Source organism: Pleurodeles waltl, chromosome 3_1 (genome assembly GCF_031143425.1).
Source record: "Pleurodeles waltl isolate 20211129_DDA chromosome 3_1, aPleWal1.hap1.20221129, whole genome shotgun sequence".
NCBI classification, from domain to species: Eukaryota; Metazoa; Chordata; class Amphibia; order Caudata; family Salamandridae; genus Pleurodeles; species Pleurodeles waltl.
The window spans coordinates 1,535,450,594-1,535,468,473 of record NC_090440.1 but is presented as its reverse complement, the minus strand read 5'-3'; positions in this window follow the sequence as shown (position 1 = coordinate 1,535,468,473).

Genomic DNA, 17,880 nt, shown 5'->3' with positions numbered 1-17,880 from the left:
CAGGCAACACTTATCACAATGTGGGCAGGCTCAGGATTCTGTTCCCTCACGCCAAGTAGCTCACACTTGGAATCCCACAGATTCCAGAAGGATTAATATGGAAGCTCTCAGGCCTCCACTATAACACCATGAGGTAAGCCTCGCTTATCATCTGCGCATTCACGCTTGATGACATACACTGCCATCAACAGATGACATGGGTTGATCGCTCTCTCTTCGTGTGCGTGTGAGCAACCACCTTCCCATGGCAGTGCATTTAATGATATAGGCAGCGGTCTGCGCCTCCAAATAATGGTACTTCAAGTCACTCGCACACTGGAGCTAACAATAAATCAATTATAAACACTCAGTCCTAGCACTAACAATAAGGCATTGCACCAGACAGCCTCCCAAATTAGGTGACAGATGCTGCACTCCTCTATTATACTGTTATACTCGCTGCCAGTTCACTCACCACCAGAAATGCTGACTGCAAACCACTCCCCAGATTAGACCAACTTCATCCAACTCTGTGCATGCGAAGTTCAGCAGGCTACTTCTTTGGTATTCGTAGTCCATTTAATATCAAACCAATTAAATCAACCTCTAACACACTTCCCACCAGGCACAGCAGGCCTGGCTCAAAAACAGTGACTGCTTGACAGCATCTATGTTCATCTGTGTACAGTTAGGTTAGTCTGTAGGCTTCCTGATGGGTTAAGACCCTGGTGGAGTTCATGGTGTCTACCTTTCCTTTTCTTGCTTCTCTTTTCTTTTCTTGCACCTCCAGTGTTCGTTCACTCCTTTGTTTCATGATTTACCTTACGTTTAGGTGCATTTCCAGATTGTCACAAGTGATGTAATCAAAGATTCCTTCTTGGCAAGTAGGATTCATGAAGCCAGTTACAGTAGGAAAGAGGTTATAGATTTATTCAAAAGATTACAGGATAAGTTACAAGTTACTTAATAAGGAAACCCAACCAGGAGCAGCCTCATCTCTGCTCATCCCGCTCTCTCTAACTGTCACAGTCCTTCAGTCACTCACCAACATTCCATGACATCACACACTGGCAAAGCAGGGCAGAGAACAATGGTGGTGTGCCCAGAATGAATTACTAGCATAGCAGATTATAACAGTGTCACAGCGATATGATTGATGGTGTTTGAAGTTGATAATAACAGAAACATTGAGAGTACACCATGTGCAGAGACTACATGAATTTATGTTGGCAGCTTGCTCAATGATTTTGATTCATTGCATTACTTAGGGCAAATTAATATTCATGGTGTACTCTAGACATACATTTTTGTTTCATAGAGTTGAGAGTAAGTATTGATGCAGGTCTTAGGTCTCAGGGCCTGATTGAGAGTTTGACAGATGGTACTTTGTCCATCAAAGTGGTAGAGGACATTACCTCCACCATCCTGATAGACTACAGTGAATTAAAATTTTGAGATGACTGCTGGCACAGTGCTCATCTCTATACATTGAAAGGAACCAATGTTATGGTGATTCCTTTTAGCAACCTAAAACGTTGATGAGCAGTCACTGCCAGCTTAGACGGCTTCTCAACAAACCTTTTACATTTTTTAGTTTTTTTAGAAAGAAATTCCCTAAGCGGGAGGTTATTTCTGAAAATCAAAAAAATAGAGACCCTGCACCTATAATTTTTCTCCCATAGTGTGTTTATTTTATTTTTTGTGCTTCACCGCCAGGTTTTTCCTTGTGTAAATGGACAGAAAAAAAGATATTATACTGTTCACGCTAAATATGACAGGTGCAGGTGGTGTAATGCCTGCTGTGTCAGGCCATCAGAGGAAGTTCACATTGAGAAGCCAGTGGGGGTTGCGTTGACAGAAGATGTAAAGTCTACCTGTTTTTAAATGAGGTGGGTGGCCAGAGAGTTTGGCAGGCCATGTTTGTGTTGGAGTACCCTGCCTGCCAAACACTATATATCAAGCCCCAAGTTAGTTCTATTGGTTCAAATACCGCACAGGTGTGATAAACTCAGTGTTACATTACAGACACTCATATGGCTAAATACATATGTAGAGATAGCTGTTATATTTCATAACTGTTGCACTTTCTGATAGTAAATCCTTGGTTCAACTGTAAGTCAACATTATGTGGATCAATACATGTGCTAATTCACACCTGTGACTGATTGATTTTGTTTATTATTTCTTTGTGGGACTTGTATCACTACACCTATTTTGAAATGCCTGGTATTGGAGTATATCATTGGTCTTATTTAGATATTGTGTATTCATTTTAGTACTACATTGGAAGTGTTGTTGAGTGGCACTTGGAATCATTCTTTCATTCTGTTCAATTTACCAATTTTCACAATCCGATAATTTAATGACCCATTTTCCTTGAAATCATCAATGTACATACACCAGTGTGAGTTTATAAGGCTCCACTATGTCCTCTTGACACCACAAAACAAGCATTTTGCCATGTACCTTGGCAGGTGATCTCCATATATCAGTGTTACAGGTGATGCTGTTCTGATCTTCTACCAGATTGAATAGAAGTAGTGCATAGGCAGTATGTATGCACAAAATGTCAATGCTATTTATATTCGTAGTTTGTGGAGTGAGTGCAAGTGGGGAGCAAGAGCATTACACGTGGTCTATTGTGGACTGCCTCCCAAGTGAGTTTGCATATGTGAGACAGACTTTTATGTCATTCAAAATTGTTGGGGGCAGTAAAAAATAAGTGCCGCACATTCATTGGACACCGTATTTACCATATCCACAAGTCGTGCTCACATTTCCCCTTTCTAACTTATGGTAGTGGTCTGCACTTGCACACCAAACAACTGTGGCTCCCCCTTCATAACTGTAAACACCATTACAGATAGCTCATTCTCGAAGAACCAAAGGGCTCTCCTTGATGCCAAGGTAGAGCTTTCTGCTAAGTTGAGGCACAGGTCTTTAGTATGAGTGGTAAATGGTTTGGTTTGTTTGGTTTACTTTGTAGGGGAGCCAGCAGGTGCTGGTAACTGGCTAATGTTCATCAAGTGTGTTTTATCGGATCGTGTGTTAGATTCGAATGGAAGTCTGCCATACGTTTTCCTGCCCAAATATGCCACGGTCTGTTACAATGCATCAGTTGTCACTCCAAGGCAGACATGACCAGTGACACCCTAAATATTAAAGATCACCATCCAGCAGCCTGACCGACGTCTCTATCCCTCCATGAAAGAGAAACTGGGGTCCACTAACCAAAATCCAAATAAGCCTTTAACCAAACCCCAAATTACTTTCCTTACTGCTCTCCTCCTGCCCCTAGACTCAGTCTTCGCCGACGGCTAGCTGGGTAGAGATGTACTGTGTAGAAAGGTAAAATAAATTAACAAATAAATAAATAAGCACATATCTTGTATAGATAAATCCTAATTACCCATTTTTCAGATAAAATCTGCAGGCCGCCGGGTCTCTTCATACTGAGTCTGATAGTATAAATATAAAACAGAAGCATTTTACTAAAGCAGGCCTATGCGTTAAACGTAGTAGAAGGACAATCTCCTTTCTGTCAAATGTGTAAAGACTGCAGATTGTTTTCGTCTTCAAATAAAAAGCAAAGCAACCTATTGTTATACATTATAAACCTACCAAAATGTAGCCTGTCAGTTATGTTTATAACGAGCTAAGTTGTAAGTCTTTGAGATATTACATTTAAAAAAGCCACAATACCTCTCCACGGAGTGAATGCAACCATGTGGCCTTACAAATTGGGAAGACATTTCCAAGATGCCCTGCTGTGTTCTGTCCTATCCTTTAGGACAGGAAATAAATAGCGCACTACCCTGCAGGGACCTGTCCTCCTCAGTAATGAATAAACATTAGAACAGAAAAGTGCAGAGCCGTGCAAAGTCCTCCTCTCGCATGCATGAGCCCAAACAATTGAAAGCACTATAAAATCAGGCATGGGGAATTAATTAAAATCATCCAACAATTTAGATTTTTAGTATGTGTGTGCACCAAATACATATCCCAGAGTTACAGTGGAACTTATTAAACCTCTTTGTTACATCAAATGATATCATTAAAATAAATACAACTTTACCTCCTTTTACAATATAACAAAAGATAAAATATTTGGGCTACATGTGGTGAACTACATTAAGAAAATGAATAAAGTCATACACATGCATCTGAGAATTCCTCCATGTTAAAGTTGTCTCTTAATTTCAGAAACCATAATGACCATAGGTGTGATAGTGCCATTTGATTCTGAAAATAATGTACACCAGGGATTTCATACTCCCACTTGTTAAAGACTTGAAAGGTATTCTCCTTGAAGCAATGGCTTATTATTAAGCATACAGCTAAGGTCCTGAAGAACAGTAGATCTTCCTAGATGACTTGGATAATATGCATCATAAAAGAAATAGCTTCGGGTGAAATCCAAAGCCCAGTTACCCAATGACCTGAGGTTGGGATTCAGGCACATATCTGTAAAACAATCAACACATCATGCGACAGCACAATACTGTTGTGTGCGTGCATGTGCAAAATTGTTATTGGGTCGACAAAATTTAGGAAAATCCCCGACAAGGCATTATGCAACATTTCATACAACCTTCCTCCGTGGAAGACTGGCTCAAGGAGAAAAATACTTGGGGGAGACATTTTCTATATAAGCCAGTCTCTTTGCTGGTATATTGTGTGACTTCTAAATGCAAAGTTTGCCTTTGAGTTCCAGTAACACGCAAGATACTTTGAAATAAATGTCAAATTATTTTGTGTAATTCTAACAAAATGTCACCAAGAAAAAAAATTCAGTTTCTAATATCACTGCTACGCTCTAGCTTTTGAGTATTTTATTTTGCATGGAGTCATAAGGGAATAAAATGGAGAATGGTTTTAGAGCTTATATTTAGTGAATGGCACTTTTAGAGCGTAGACTTAGGAAAGATGAGTATAGTATGTAATTTCCACATAGAATCTACAAATAAATATGTTTGTACTGGAGTATTCAACTAGCAAATTTCCTTCAAATCATCAAATGTACATACAAAAGTGTGAGTTTATAAGGCCCAACCCTGTCCTCTTGAGACCAAGAAACATCCGTTCTGGCAACTTGAAAGGCCTTTCCCCACACCTTCCAAAAAGATTTAATAAATTAATGAGAATAGCTTGAGAAACGTGTTGCTTTGCAAACTAATTAAAGGGAAAACGTTGAGCCACGCGGGCTTCCATATTAAAGTTGCAGTGTGACCTGTGTTAACGAATTAAAAGAAATGAAAAAGTACCAGAATGTAGTCTGCCTCTTATGTTTTTCAAGAACTGAGTTGTAACACTTTTCAATATTAAATGTAAGAGTCTGCAGAACCTCTACCGGGAGTGCCTTTACCACATGGCTTTAAACATTATGAAGGCATTGCCAGACTGCCCTACTGTGTTCTCTCTTGCCCTCTAGAACAGAAAACAAATGGTCCACTGCCCTGCACGGACTTGTCCTCCTCGGCAGGAAATAAACATTAAAACAAAAAGGTGTAGAGCACTGCGGGGCCCTATCATCACATGCATACAAAAATGGAGTCCAAACAATTCAAAGTACCATCAAATTCACGTATTAGGAATTAATAAAAATCATCCAACAATCTAGATTTTTAGATGGTGTTTTCACCAAATATACATGTCATCGATACGATAGAACTTTTTATGTATTGATTACCCTAAATAATATCAGTAAAATAAACAATACTTGACCTCCTATAATAAAAAAGATAACATAATTGGGCTACGGTTGATTAACTCCCTAAAGAAAGTTAATAAGGTCACCCACATGCATCTGAGAATTGATTAATGTTAATGGTGTCTCTTACTGTACGAAACCACCATGGCACTTGGTGCGATTGTGCCATTTGTTTCTGAAAATAAGATACATGAAAGATTTCGTACTTCCACTCCCTAAGGTCTTGAGGGTTATTCTTCTTGAAGCAATGGCCAATTATCACGCTCACAGTTAAGATCCTGAAGAGCAGCAGATCTTCCTCGGTGACCTGGGTCATACGTATCGAAATAGAAAAGCATTAAAGGAAATCCAAAGCCCAGTTACTTCAGAAATCGAAGTAAAATGTCAACCCAGAATGACTGAAGGGTTGAGCCTTAGGCGAATATATAATCGTGCAGTCAGTCAAGCAAACACCATATTAAGCACTAGCACGATACGGTTGTGGTCATGGATATGTATGTTACTGGGCTGATAAAAATCAGGAAATTCACAAATGTGGCATTACGCAATAGTTTAAAAAAAACTGTGATTTTTTTTTGTTTTTGGTGCGAATTTTCACACTACCTTCCACCATGGAGAATGGCTGAAGCAAAAAAAATGATTTGCAGGAGACACTTTCCACTTGAGCCAGTCCCTTTGCTGGTATCTCGTGCACAATTTGCCCTTGAATAGCAGTAACACGCAAGATACTGTGAAATACATTTCTCATAATTTTGTGTACTATTTACAAAATTCCGAATCCAAAAGAGTATGCAGCGAGCATTGCTCAGCACCACCGACCTGTCCCCCTAATTGTTACTTCAGAATGTGTTGTCCATAAATTGCATACACCCGCTGCTCCAAGGTGTTGCACTAAATGTCGAAAAAGAAAAATAATGATGCACCATCAAATGTTCACAAAATTAATCAGTTAAGAATGTCCAGTGCGCTACTTCTGCTTTTATTGAGTTCCAATCTTCCAATAAAAAATGCATTAATTTTGTTTTACAGGATTTCAGCATAAAAGCGCAGCCAGCCAACGCATTTCGTTTACTTCAGTAAACTTCTTCAGGGCTGTAACATTAGCAAAATAATACAACAGAATATAATACACCCATTCAAAACACAGCATAAACTAACACAAATAGTCATTCCATCAAACAACATATTAAAATCCACTTCTAGAGCAATCGACTACGACGTCCAAATCATCCCCCACAGGAAAGCGGAAATGTAATACATTCAGTGACAACAATGCGATCCATTTCCAATGGAGGGGCCCGCGGAGAGGGAGAGACGCAGTCTAGTCTCTCCGCGGGCATTTTCGGGAAAAGGAAGTGGCGCGCAAGGAGCCTCATTGGGTAAAAGGTAAGTGGGGGTGGGCTTTTAGTTAGGAGATATAAGGGGGGTGGAGGGTGGGGTCGGCCTCTTCACCGCGCTGACTTAGCGTAGGAGGGTTGCTTAAATAGGAAGTAGGAGGTAAGGAGGCAGGCCAGTTTTAAAGTTTTAGCAGTTAGCGCTGGGGGGGATATTGGTAGCAAGGCCCAGTGAATCAAGGAGCAGTAAAAGGTAAAGGGCACCGGAGTGGGAGGCCGGCTCCATCGGTGCACTGCTGCGAGCGTCGGAGACGGGGGAAGCGCTCCCCCCCTTGGGCATTTATGCGCCAGCCGGTAACGACGCTGGACCACGGGGAGGCCGACCCTTAGGCAAATTTTTCTCAAACAGCATGCGGAGACGTGCGTCAGCGCGAGGAAGCCCCCTGGGGCTTACAGCACCGCGTGGCGACGCTTTTCAGCAGATCAGCAGGCACAGGCCAGGCTGACACGGAGACGCCGCCACACCCCCACGCGGGGCCACAGGACAAGGAGGAAGCGCGTTAGGGCCGGGGAGGGCCCATCGGGCACCACCAAAAAAAAAAAAAAAGAATTTTTTTCTTGGGCAATAAATCGGTCCAGGCAGCTGGCCACCTCCCCAGCATAGGGGACGCTACAAGGGCACACAGAACACGGGCGCAAACCATATTTAGGCACACTAGGGCACACAAAAAAAAAAAAAAACATAAAAAATATATATATATATATATATATATACAAAACTTATATATTTGCTCAGAGATACAACAGGGAAACAGCTAGTAGACCACTGCAGAATAACAGCAGACAGCCCGGCTGGAAACATGGCCATAGGCCATGACGCAGAGGCGGTAAGGGCCGCACTACGCGTTTTAGGAGAAGCAGGCAGGGCGGATCTACTCAGACCAGGGGTCCTAGACCAGGCCTGGGTGGGATGACGCGCCCCAGCAGGGCGGCATCGGGGCGGGTGGCGGCAGCAATAGCGGCATGTGAGTCACAGGACTCTGAGGGGGAGAGGGATGACGTATCCGTGGCCCCTGGGCAGGGCGCAATTGCGCAACAGGCTCATCACAGGACCCAGAGCCCGCTGATGTTTGGCGGCGAGACACAGTTCCCGCTGGACGCTGGGACAGCCAACGCTCAGGCAGGCGCGGACACAGCAAGCAGCGGAGGCCACTCAGAAAGGGGGGCCGGGGACGACAGACACAGTAAGGAGGTAGAACAACCCATACCAGGGACCAGCGGGGATTTCGCCCCCCTAGATTTGTCATACCACAGGGGGGAGGGCCCCAGCTCTGGTTTCGGGGCGCCCGTAAAGAAAAGGGGAAAATATGCGGGAAGACACAGGGGTGGCCCAGGGAGGGCCAAGGCAGCGCCACGCCAGGCCAGGGGAGGAAAAGTTAAGGCAGCACAGGGAGCAGGCTCCGGGGGGGACCTGACCCAACACACGCAGGGGGCCTGGGACCAGGCAGAGACATGGGATTTAGAGGCCAGAATAAAGGAACAGCGTAAGGCCGTTGCAGAAACAGAGGCCAGGTGGGCTCAGCTATGCAAGGACAGGGACGAGGCACAGGCACGCAGTGAGTCAACCCCAAAACCTAGTGAGGCCAGGGGGCAGGCAGGGACACGGCAATCAGGGCAAGGAAGTGGAAGCTGGGTATGGGTGCCACAGGCAAAGGGAGAACAGAGACAAGAGGCTCGAGCGGCCGAAGGGGCAGTAGGCGCGGTGAAACCCGGTGACGCAGACGGTCACGGGGGCAGAAGGGTAGCAATGCCAACGATAGAGGTTGGCAAGAGAAGGAATACGCCGACTGGGCACAATACGGCCCAAACGCGTTGGCACGAAGCTCTGGAGGGGTCTGCGGCGGCCTTCTCCACATCGAGGGATCACGGACATCGTCCCGAGGACACGCGTTAGGCGTTTTTGGAAACAAGTGCGAGTACATCAACTAATATTAGAGATTTTGGCCAGCGACAAGGCCAATGGGAAGGAGATGATGAACTTGAATTGGATTATGAGGAGGAAGGGGATGAATGGGAGGACGGTGAGATACGAGATTGGGAGGTGAACACAGTGACAAAGGGTAGCGGGCGGGGGCGCAAGAGCGGCGCAACCTCTTCGTGCTCTGTTTTACAGGTGGCAGCTTCGCCGGAAGGCCCCACTGGTGGTCGGCAGGTTACGCCACGTGGCAGAAGCCTAAAAAGAATACCAAGGAGTCTGGGAGACACCGCTGGAGGTAAGAATTGGTGGTCAGTGTGGGGAGAAGGGAGTGGGATAACAAAGGTGGCTAACACAAGAAGGTCCATTGGGGTAGGAGACGGGTCCGTTTTAGAGAAGGCAGGCGATAGCGACATTCAGAAGACGGTCGAGAGCAAAGGAAAAGAAGGCACTGCCGCTAGTAGTACAGCCGAGACGGGAAAGGTGGATACGGGAGAAAAGACGGGAGAGGACAAGGAAGGGGGAGGTCACAGAAAGAGACTGCCGTACATGGGTTTGGCCATGCCACTAGGTTCGCATGTGGCGGAAAAAAAAATAAAAAAATATGGAAACATGAATATGTAGACGTTTTTAAACTGTTGCATAGGGACATACAGGCAAAGGAAGGGTCCAAGGAGGAGGAATGGGAACTAGCACGTAGGCCTCGGGTGCCGATAACAATGGATAACTGGACATCGGCCTTTTTGATATTCGCCAGTATATACTGCGAGAAATACCTGGAAAGGGCCATTGCACTTTTTAAATATATGGATATAATTAGGAAGGCCCAAATGCATTTTGGAGGATTCGCATGGCTCAGTTACGATGAGGAATTCAGGGCCCGGGTGAGTGTCAATCCGGAGAAACCGTGGGGTGACGTGGACCCCGAATTGTGGATGCAATGGATGGCATCGGCACAGACAACGGCGTCCACTCACACTGCGAGTGGCCTGCCAGTGACTTACAAGCCCTTTCAAGCTTGCCCCGCCCAGGGAGGGGCAGGCCATACCACTAAGACAACAGGGACAACGACAGGGGCTTGTTGGAACTTTAACAAAGGTTTTTGTTCCAGGGCACAATGCAGGTTCAAGCACGACTGCTCCAAGTGCGGGGGCTGTCATCCAGTCACCCAATGTTTCTCCTTGTCCAGCCCAGCTGAACAGTGGAGGGCTGCTAGAGGGAGAGGTGGGCATGGCACTCCTGCGCCAAAAGGGGCCTACACCAGTTAGACTAGAATTTTTGTTACCATGGTTGCATAGATACCCAGACAGGGATAAAGTGCGTCTACTCGAATGGGGTTTTAGAATAGGTTACCAAGGCCCTCGGCAACGTAGATGGGCTGACAATTTGCGGTCAGCCAAAGAACGCCCGCAGATAGTGCATGACAAATTGGCTAAAGAGGTAGCCTTAGGCAGAATAGCAGGTTCATTCTCTGGGTGGCCAAGTGACACCCTTATGATATCCCCCTTGGGAGTGGTACCCAAGAAAGCACAAGGAGAATTCCGGTTGATTCATCATTTGTCTTGGCCGGAAGGGACGTCGGTCAACGACTTTATTGCCCAAGAGGACTCTAAAGTAATTTACACATCAGTTGATGATGCGATTAAGTTAGTTTTAAAATGTGGCAGGATGGCGGAATTGGCAAAATGCGACATTCAATCAGCTTTTAGACTGCTCCCTATTCATCCGGCAGATTTTGACCTCTTGGGCATGCAGCTGGATGGCAACATATACGTGGACAGGGTGCTGCCCATGGGCTGCTCGATATCATGTGCGCTGTTCGAGACTTTCAGCACCTTTTTACAATGGGTTTTTGTAAGAGTGAGTGGACATAGGTGGGTGACACATTACCTAGATGACTTCTTATTCGTAGGGCCATCGGCATCTGGGGCATGTGGGCGGGCCCTGGACGCTTTCCAAAAGCTGACACAACAGGCAGGTGTGCCTTTGGCTCCAGAAAAAACAGAAGGCCCAGTGCCGATTCTAACCTTTTTGGGCATTGAACTGGATACAAAAGATTTGATCGCCAGGTTGCCAGCGGCAAAAGTGGGCGAAATGCTAGATTTCCTGGCGGAGGTGCGCACTTTGCGCAAGATGGACCTGAGAACGGCTCAGAGCCTGCTAGGATACCTTAATTTTGCATGCAGGGTAGTTAGGGGAGGTAGAACTTTTTGTAGGCGTTTAGGACTTTCCATGTCAGGTGCTGTGCTTCCGCACCACAGGATACGAGTATCATTGACGTTACGAGAAGATATCAGAGTATGGGAGATTTTTCTGAGACAGTTCAATGGAGTGCCGATGTCTTTTGGAGAGTCGGACACGGTATGGCAAGTACAAATTTTTTCAGACGCAGCAGGAGCATCAGGCTTTGGTTTGTATTGAGACGGGAGGTGGTGTGCGGAGACATGGCCGGCATCTTGGATGCAGCAAGGGAGAAGCATTGCGTTTTTGGAATTTTTTCCCCTTTTAGTTGCACTAGCGGTGTGGGGTCAAGAATTAGCTAACAGGACAGTGATTTTTCAGATAGACAATATGGCAGTGGTAGAATTGGTCAATAGACAGAGAGCAAGGGACCTCAGAGTTTTGCGCTTGTTGCGCCAGTTCATGTTGTTATGCCTGTCATTGAATGTTATTTTTAAAGCTGCACATATACCGGGGATCTACAACGAGATTGCAGACTCACTATCTCGTTCACAGTGGCGGCGTTTCCGCGAATTGGCACCTGGAGCGGATCAGAACAAGACTGTGGTCCCGGCAGACATCTGGGAATGGGGGGCATGATGATCACGGGGCTGGTGGAGATGTCATTAGCAGTATCCATGCGGCGTAATTACAGAATGGCATGGTTGGAGTTTCAATCTTTTGAACAGTTTTGGGGCAATTTCTGGGCACAAAGCCTGCCAATGCTTGAAGCCAGGACTAGACGTTTCGTGCTGTTTTTGATCGGGGAGGGTTTATCTCCAGCCACAATTGGGGGGAAACTGGCTGGTGTGTCTTTTTATGGCAAATTGTTTTTCGGTTATGATCCAGCGCGCAATGATTTATTGGGCAAAATGTTGAGGGGATGGAGCAAGGTTAGAGCGAGCGGAGACAAGCCAGCTAGGGAGCCCATTACGTTTGAAATGTTGGTGGAGATGGTACAGGTGCTACCAGTTTGTTGTAGGGATGAATACGAGGTGGGTTTATTCAGGTTATGTATGTTGTGGATGTTTTTTGGCGCATTTAGAGTATCAGAGTTGTTGGGGGTGGGTAAAGAAATCGGGGTAAGGAGAAAAGAGGTATGCGTGCATAGAGACAGGTTGGGGATATGGTTAAGACGGTCAAAAACAGACCAGCTGGGGAAAGGCAAATGGATATGGTTGAAAAAAGGGGGTGTGGAGTTAGCCTGCCCGGTTGAAGAATGGGTCAGTTTCAAAGCCAGATGGCCAGGGGCAGGTGAAACAGGTGTTTTTATGCATGCGTCAGGAAAGAAGCTAACGAGTTACCAACTTTTACAAGTTATGAGAATGGCCCTTGGAAGGGTAGGACGGCGCGCAGGTGACTATGGAACGCACTCTTTTAGGATTGGCGCGGCAACAGAGGCGGCACACTTGGGATGGGATTGGGCTAAGATCAAGGCCATAGGGAGATGGAAGTCGAGGTGCTGCGAGAGATACGTTAGGCCGTGAAGAATACGGAACAGACGGAAGAGGAGAGATGGGGAGGGGTTGTGTACCCAGGCATTTGTTACAATGTTTTTTCTTTACAGGTTGCGTGGCTGGGCCAGAGAAGGGAAAGATGACGACATGGTTGGTCGGCCATTCGTTTGTGCATTGGGCGGCGAAATTTGCAGAGAAGCAAATTTACGGCAGATCATTGGGACTGCCCAGCAGAAACCATGAAGTGCGTTGGTGGGGCAAGAGTGGTATGAGGTGGGGGAGCCTGCTTCCATTTATCACGAGTAACTTGCCTCAGTGGGGGTGCCCAGATTTGTTATTGATACATCTGGGGGAGAATGATCTGGTGAAACTATCGGGGCTCACTTTGATTCACCTGATGCAGAGGGATTTGGAACTTTTAAAACAGAAACTATGTGGAACATGTTTGATATGGACGGAATTTGTGCCGAGAAGGGCTTGGAGAGGGGCTATCAATCACGGAGCCATAGAGCGGGCCCGGAAAAAATTGAACAGAGCTATGAGAGTTTTCTGCTGGGCCCGGGGGATCAAAGTGCTGAGACACGGGGACATAAAAGAACAAGAACAAGTTTTGTTTCGCAATGACGGGGTCCATTTATCACAGTTGGGCAATGTATACTATATCACAGAATTGAGACTGATGTTAGAAAGCGTATGGGGTACAAATTTGTGTACCCGGAAATAAGAGAGGGTGGGTCAGCGAAACGCCTCACGGGTTTCTCTGGTTGGCAGGAGATGGGGGAGGGTGGAGAGCCAGGTGCGGGCTTGTCCACCCTTCCAGGGGGAAAAACAAGGATTTTGAAGGATCAGAGCGGGGAGGGGTAGGCTACAGGCAGGGAAGGCATGGGAAGAATAGGGGAGTAGATACAATAGGGAAATTGAAGGGAGATATTTTAAGGAGAAAGTAAAGGAAAAGGAATTGTTTAAGTTAAAGTCTGTTTAAAAGAAGATATAGTTAAATGTTTAAGTAATAATGTTTAAAACCTGTTCTAATAAATGACCTTTTACACCAACAAGAGTGTCACGTATGTATGTCCCGATGGAGGGGCCCGCGGAGAGGGAAAGACGCAGTCTAGTCTCTCCGCGGGCATTTTCGGGAAAAGGAAGTGGCGCGCAAGGCGCCTCGTTGGGTAAAAGGTAAGTGGGGGTGGGCTTTTAGTTAGGAGATATAAGGGGGGTGGAGGGTGGGGTCGGCCTCTTCACCGCGCCGACTTAGCGTAGTAGGGTTGCTTAAATAGGACCACCCACCAACCCAGCTTAGGAAGGCAGAAGGAGGAGATTGTAGTTAGGCAGGAAAGGGGGGTCAGGTAGGGGCGGTTAACAGTCATTTAGGACAGGTGAATTTGTAATGATGGCAGGAGATGGGGGAGGGTGGAGGGCCAGGTGCGGGCTTGTCCACCCTTCCAGGGGGAAAAACAAGGATTTTGAAGGATCAGAGCGGGGAGGGGTAGGCTACAGGCAGGGAAGGCATGGGAAGAATAGGGGAGTAGATACGATAGGGAAATTGAAGGGAGATATTTTAAGGAGAAAGTAAAGGAAAAGGAATTGTTTAAGTTAAAGTCTGTTTAAAAGGAGATATAGTTAAAGGTTTAAGTAATAATGTTTAAAACCTGTTCTAATAAATGACCTTTTACACCAACAAGAGTGTCACGTATGTATGTCCCGATTCCCAATATAACATGACCATTGGGACTCAAATAGGCACCCGTGCTCGAAATGTTGTTTCTATGATAGGCAGAAGGAAAAACGCCTAACAATGTAACAATAATAATACCTAAACATAAGCAACAGTACTGCACCAGATCGGGATCTACTCCATAGCCACTTATGAATATTGAGTTCTAAAATATTGCTTATATATCAATCAATCAATCAATCAATAGATTTATAAAGCGCACTACTCACCCATTAGGGTCTCAAGGCGCTGGGGGAGGGGGACGCTACTGATCGAAGAGCCATGTCTTGAGGCGTTTCCTGAATGTCAGGAGGTCCTGGGTCTGGCGAAGGTGGAGCGGTAGGGAGTTCCAGGTCTTGACGGCTAGGTGGGAAAATGATCTTCCTCCGGTGGTGGTGCGACGGATGTGGGGGACGGAGGTGAGGGCGAAGCTGGTGGAGCGAAGATTGCGGGTCGGGGTGTGGAAGGTGAGTCTGTCGTTGAGGTAGGCTGGACCTGTGTTGTGGAGGGCTTTGTGTGCCTGGGTGAGGAGTTTGAAGGTGATCCTCTTCGATACGAGTAGCCAGTATAGGTCTCTGAGGTGGGGGAGATGTGGTTGTGGCGTGGGACATCAAGAATGAGGCGGGCGGAAGCGTTCTGGACTCTTTTGTAGGAGGCTGGCCTGGCTTGTAGTGGGTACCAAGGGGTACTTACACTCTGTACCAGGTCCAATTATCCCTTATTAGTGTAGAAGAGGTGTTTCTAGCAGCTTAGGCTGATAGAAGGTAGCTATAGCAGAGCAGCATAGGCTGAACTAGGAGACATGCAAAGCTCTTACTATACCACTGGTGTCATATGCACAATATCATAAGAAAACACAATACACAGATATACTAAAAATAAAGGTACATTATTTTTACGACAATATGCCAAAAGTGCCCTCAGTATGAGGATGCCAAATATACACAAGATATATGTACACAATACCAAAATTATGCAGTAATAGCAAAAGGAAGTAATGCAAGCAGTGTAAAGTTACAATAGCTTGCAATAGGAGCACATAAGTATAGGGGCAACACAAACCATATACTCCAAAAGTGGAATGCAAACCACGAATGGACCCCAAACCTATGTGAGCTTGTAGAGGGTCGCTGGGACTGTAAGAAAACAGTGAGGGTTAGAAAAATAGCCCACCCCAAGACCCTGAAAAGTAGGTGTAAAGTGCACCTATAACCCCCAGAGAACACAAAAGTCGTGATAGGGGGTTTCTGCAAGGAAGACCAACACCAGCAAAGCAACAACAGTGGATTTCCAGACCTGAGTACCTGTGAAACAAGGGGACCAAGTCCAAGAGTCGCGACAATGTCGAGAGTGGGCAGATACCCAGGAAATGCCAGCTGAGGGTGCACAGAAGCTGCCACCGGATGGAAGAAGCTTTAGTTTCTGCAAGAACGAAGAGGACTAGGAACTTCCCCTTTGGAGGATGGATGTCCCACGTTGTGAAGAAGCTAGCAGAGGTGTTCCCACGCAGAAAGACCGCAAACAAGCCTTGCTAGCTGCAAGGGTCACGGTTAGGGTTTTTGGATCCTGCTGTGGCCCAGGAGGAACCAGGGTGTTGCCACTTGGATGAGGAGACAGAGGGGGCGCCCAGCAAATCAGGGATCCCTCACAGAAGCATGCAGCACCCGCAGAAGTACCGGAACAGGCACTTAGAAGAGGAGTGAATTGGAGTCCACCCGAAGTCAGAAAAGGGAGTCCCACGACGCCGGAGGACAACTCAGAAGGTTGTGCACTGCAGGTTAGAGTGTCGGGGACCCAGGCTTGGCTGTGCACAAAGGAAATCCTGGAAGAGTGCAAAGGAGCCGGAGCAGCTGCAAATCACGCTGTACCCAGTAATGCAGTCTAGCGTGGGGAGGCAAGGACTTACCTCCACCAAACTTGGACTGAAGAGTCACTGGACTGTGGGAGTCACTTGGACACAGTTGCTGAGTTCCAGGGACCATGCTCATCGTGCTGAGAGGGGACCCAGAGGACGAGTGATGCAGTCTTTTGTTGCCTGCGGTTGCAGGGGGAAGATTCTGTCGACCCACAGGAGATTTCTTCAGAGCTCCTGGTGCAAGAAGGAGGCAGGCTACCCCCAGTGCATGCACCACCAGGAAACAGTCGAGAAGGCGGCAGGATGAGCGATACAAGGTTGCAGTAGTCGTATTTGCTACTTTGTTGTGGTTTTGCAGGCGCCCTGAGCAGTCAGCGGTCGATCCTTTGGCAGGAGGTGAAGAGGGAGATGCAGAGGAACTCTGATGAGCTCTTGCATTCGGTATCTGAAGAATTCCCCAAAGCAGAGACCCTAAATAGCCAGAAAAGGAGGTTTGGCTACCTAGGAAGGAGGATAGGTTAGTAACACAGGTAAGAGCCTATCAGAAGGAGTCTCTGATGTCACCTGATGGCCCTGGCCACTCAGAGCAGTCCAGTGTGCCAGCACACCTCTGAATCCAAGATTGCAGAGGTCTGGGGACGCTGGAGGAGCTCTGGGCACCTCCCCTGGGAGGTGCAGGTCAGGGGAGTGGTCACTCCCCTTTCCTTTGTCCAGTTTCGCGCCAGAGCAGGGCTGGGGGATCCCTGAACCGGTGTAGACTGGCTTATGCAGAGATGGGCACCATCTGTGCCCATCAAAGCATTTCCAGAGGCTGGGGGAGGCTACTCCTCCCCAGCCCTGACACCTTTTTCCAAAAGGAGAGGGTGTAACACCCTCTCTCTGAGGAAGTCCTTTGTTCTGCTATCCTGGGCCAGGCCTGGCTGGACCCCAGGAGGGCAGAAACCTGTCTGAGGGGTTGGCAGCAGCAGCAGCTGCAGTGAAACCCCGGGTAAGGCAGTTTGGCAGTACCCAGGTCTGTGCTAGAGACTCGGGGATCATGTTACATGGCCATGTTCGGGTTCACCATTGTGACGCTATACCAAGGTAGTGACCTATGTATAGTGCACGCGTGAAATGGTGTCCCCGCACTCACAAAGTCCGGGGAATTTGCCCTGAACGATGTGGGGGCTCCTTGGCTAGTGCCAGGGTGCCCACACACTAAGTAACTTTGCACCTAACCTTCACCAGGTGAAGGTTAGACATATAGGTGACTTATAAGTTACTTAAGTGCAGTGGTAAATGGCTGTGAAATAACGTGGACGTTATTTCACTCAGGCTGCAGTGGCAGGCCTGTGTAAGAATTGTCAGAGCTCCCTATGGGTGGCAAAAGAAATGCTGCAGCCCATAGGGATCTCCTGGAACCCCAATACCCTGGGTACCTCAGTACCATATACTAGGGAATTATAAGGGTGTTCCAGTATGCCAATGTGAATTGGTGAAATTGGTCACTAGCCTGTTAGTGACAATTTGGAAAGCAGAGAGAGCATAACCACTGAGGTTCTGGTTAGCAGAGCCTCAGTGAGACAGTTAGTCATCACACAGGGAACACAGATAGGGCACACTTATGAGCACTGGGGCCCTGGCTGGCAGGCTCCCA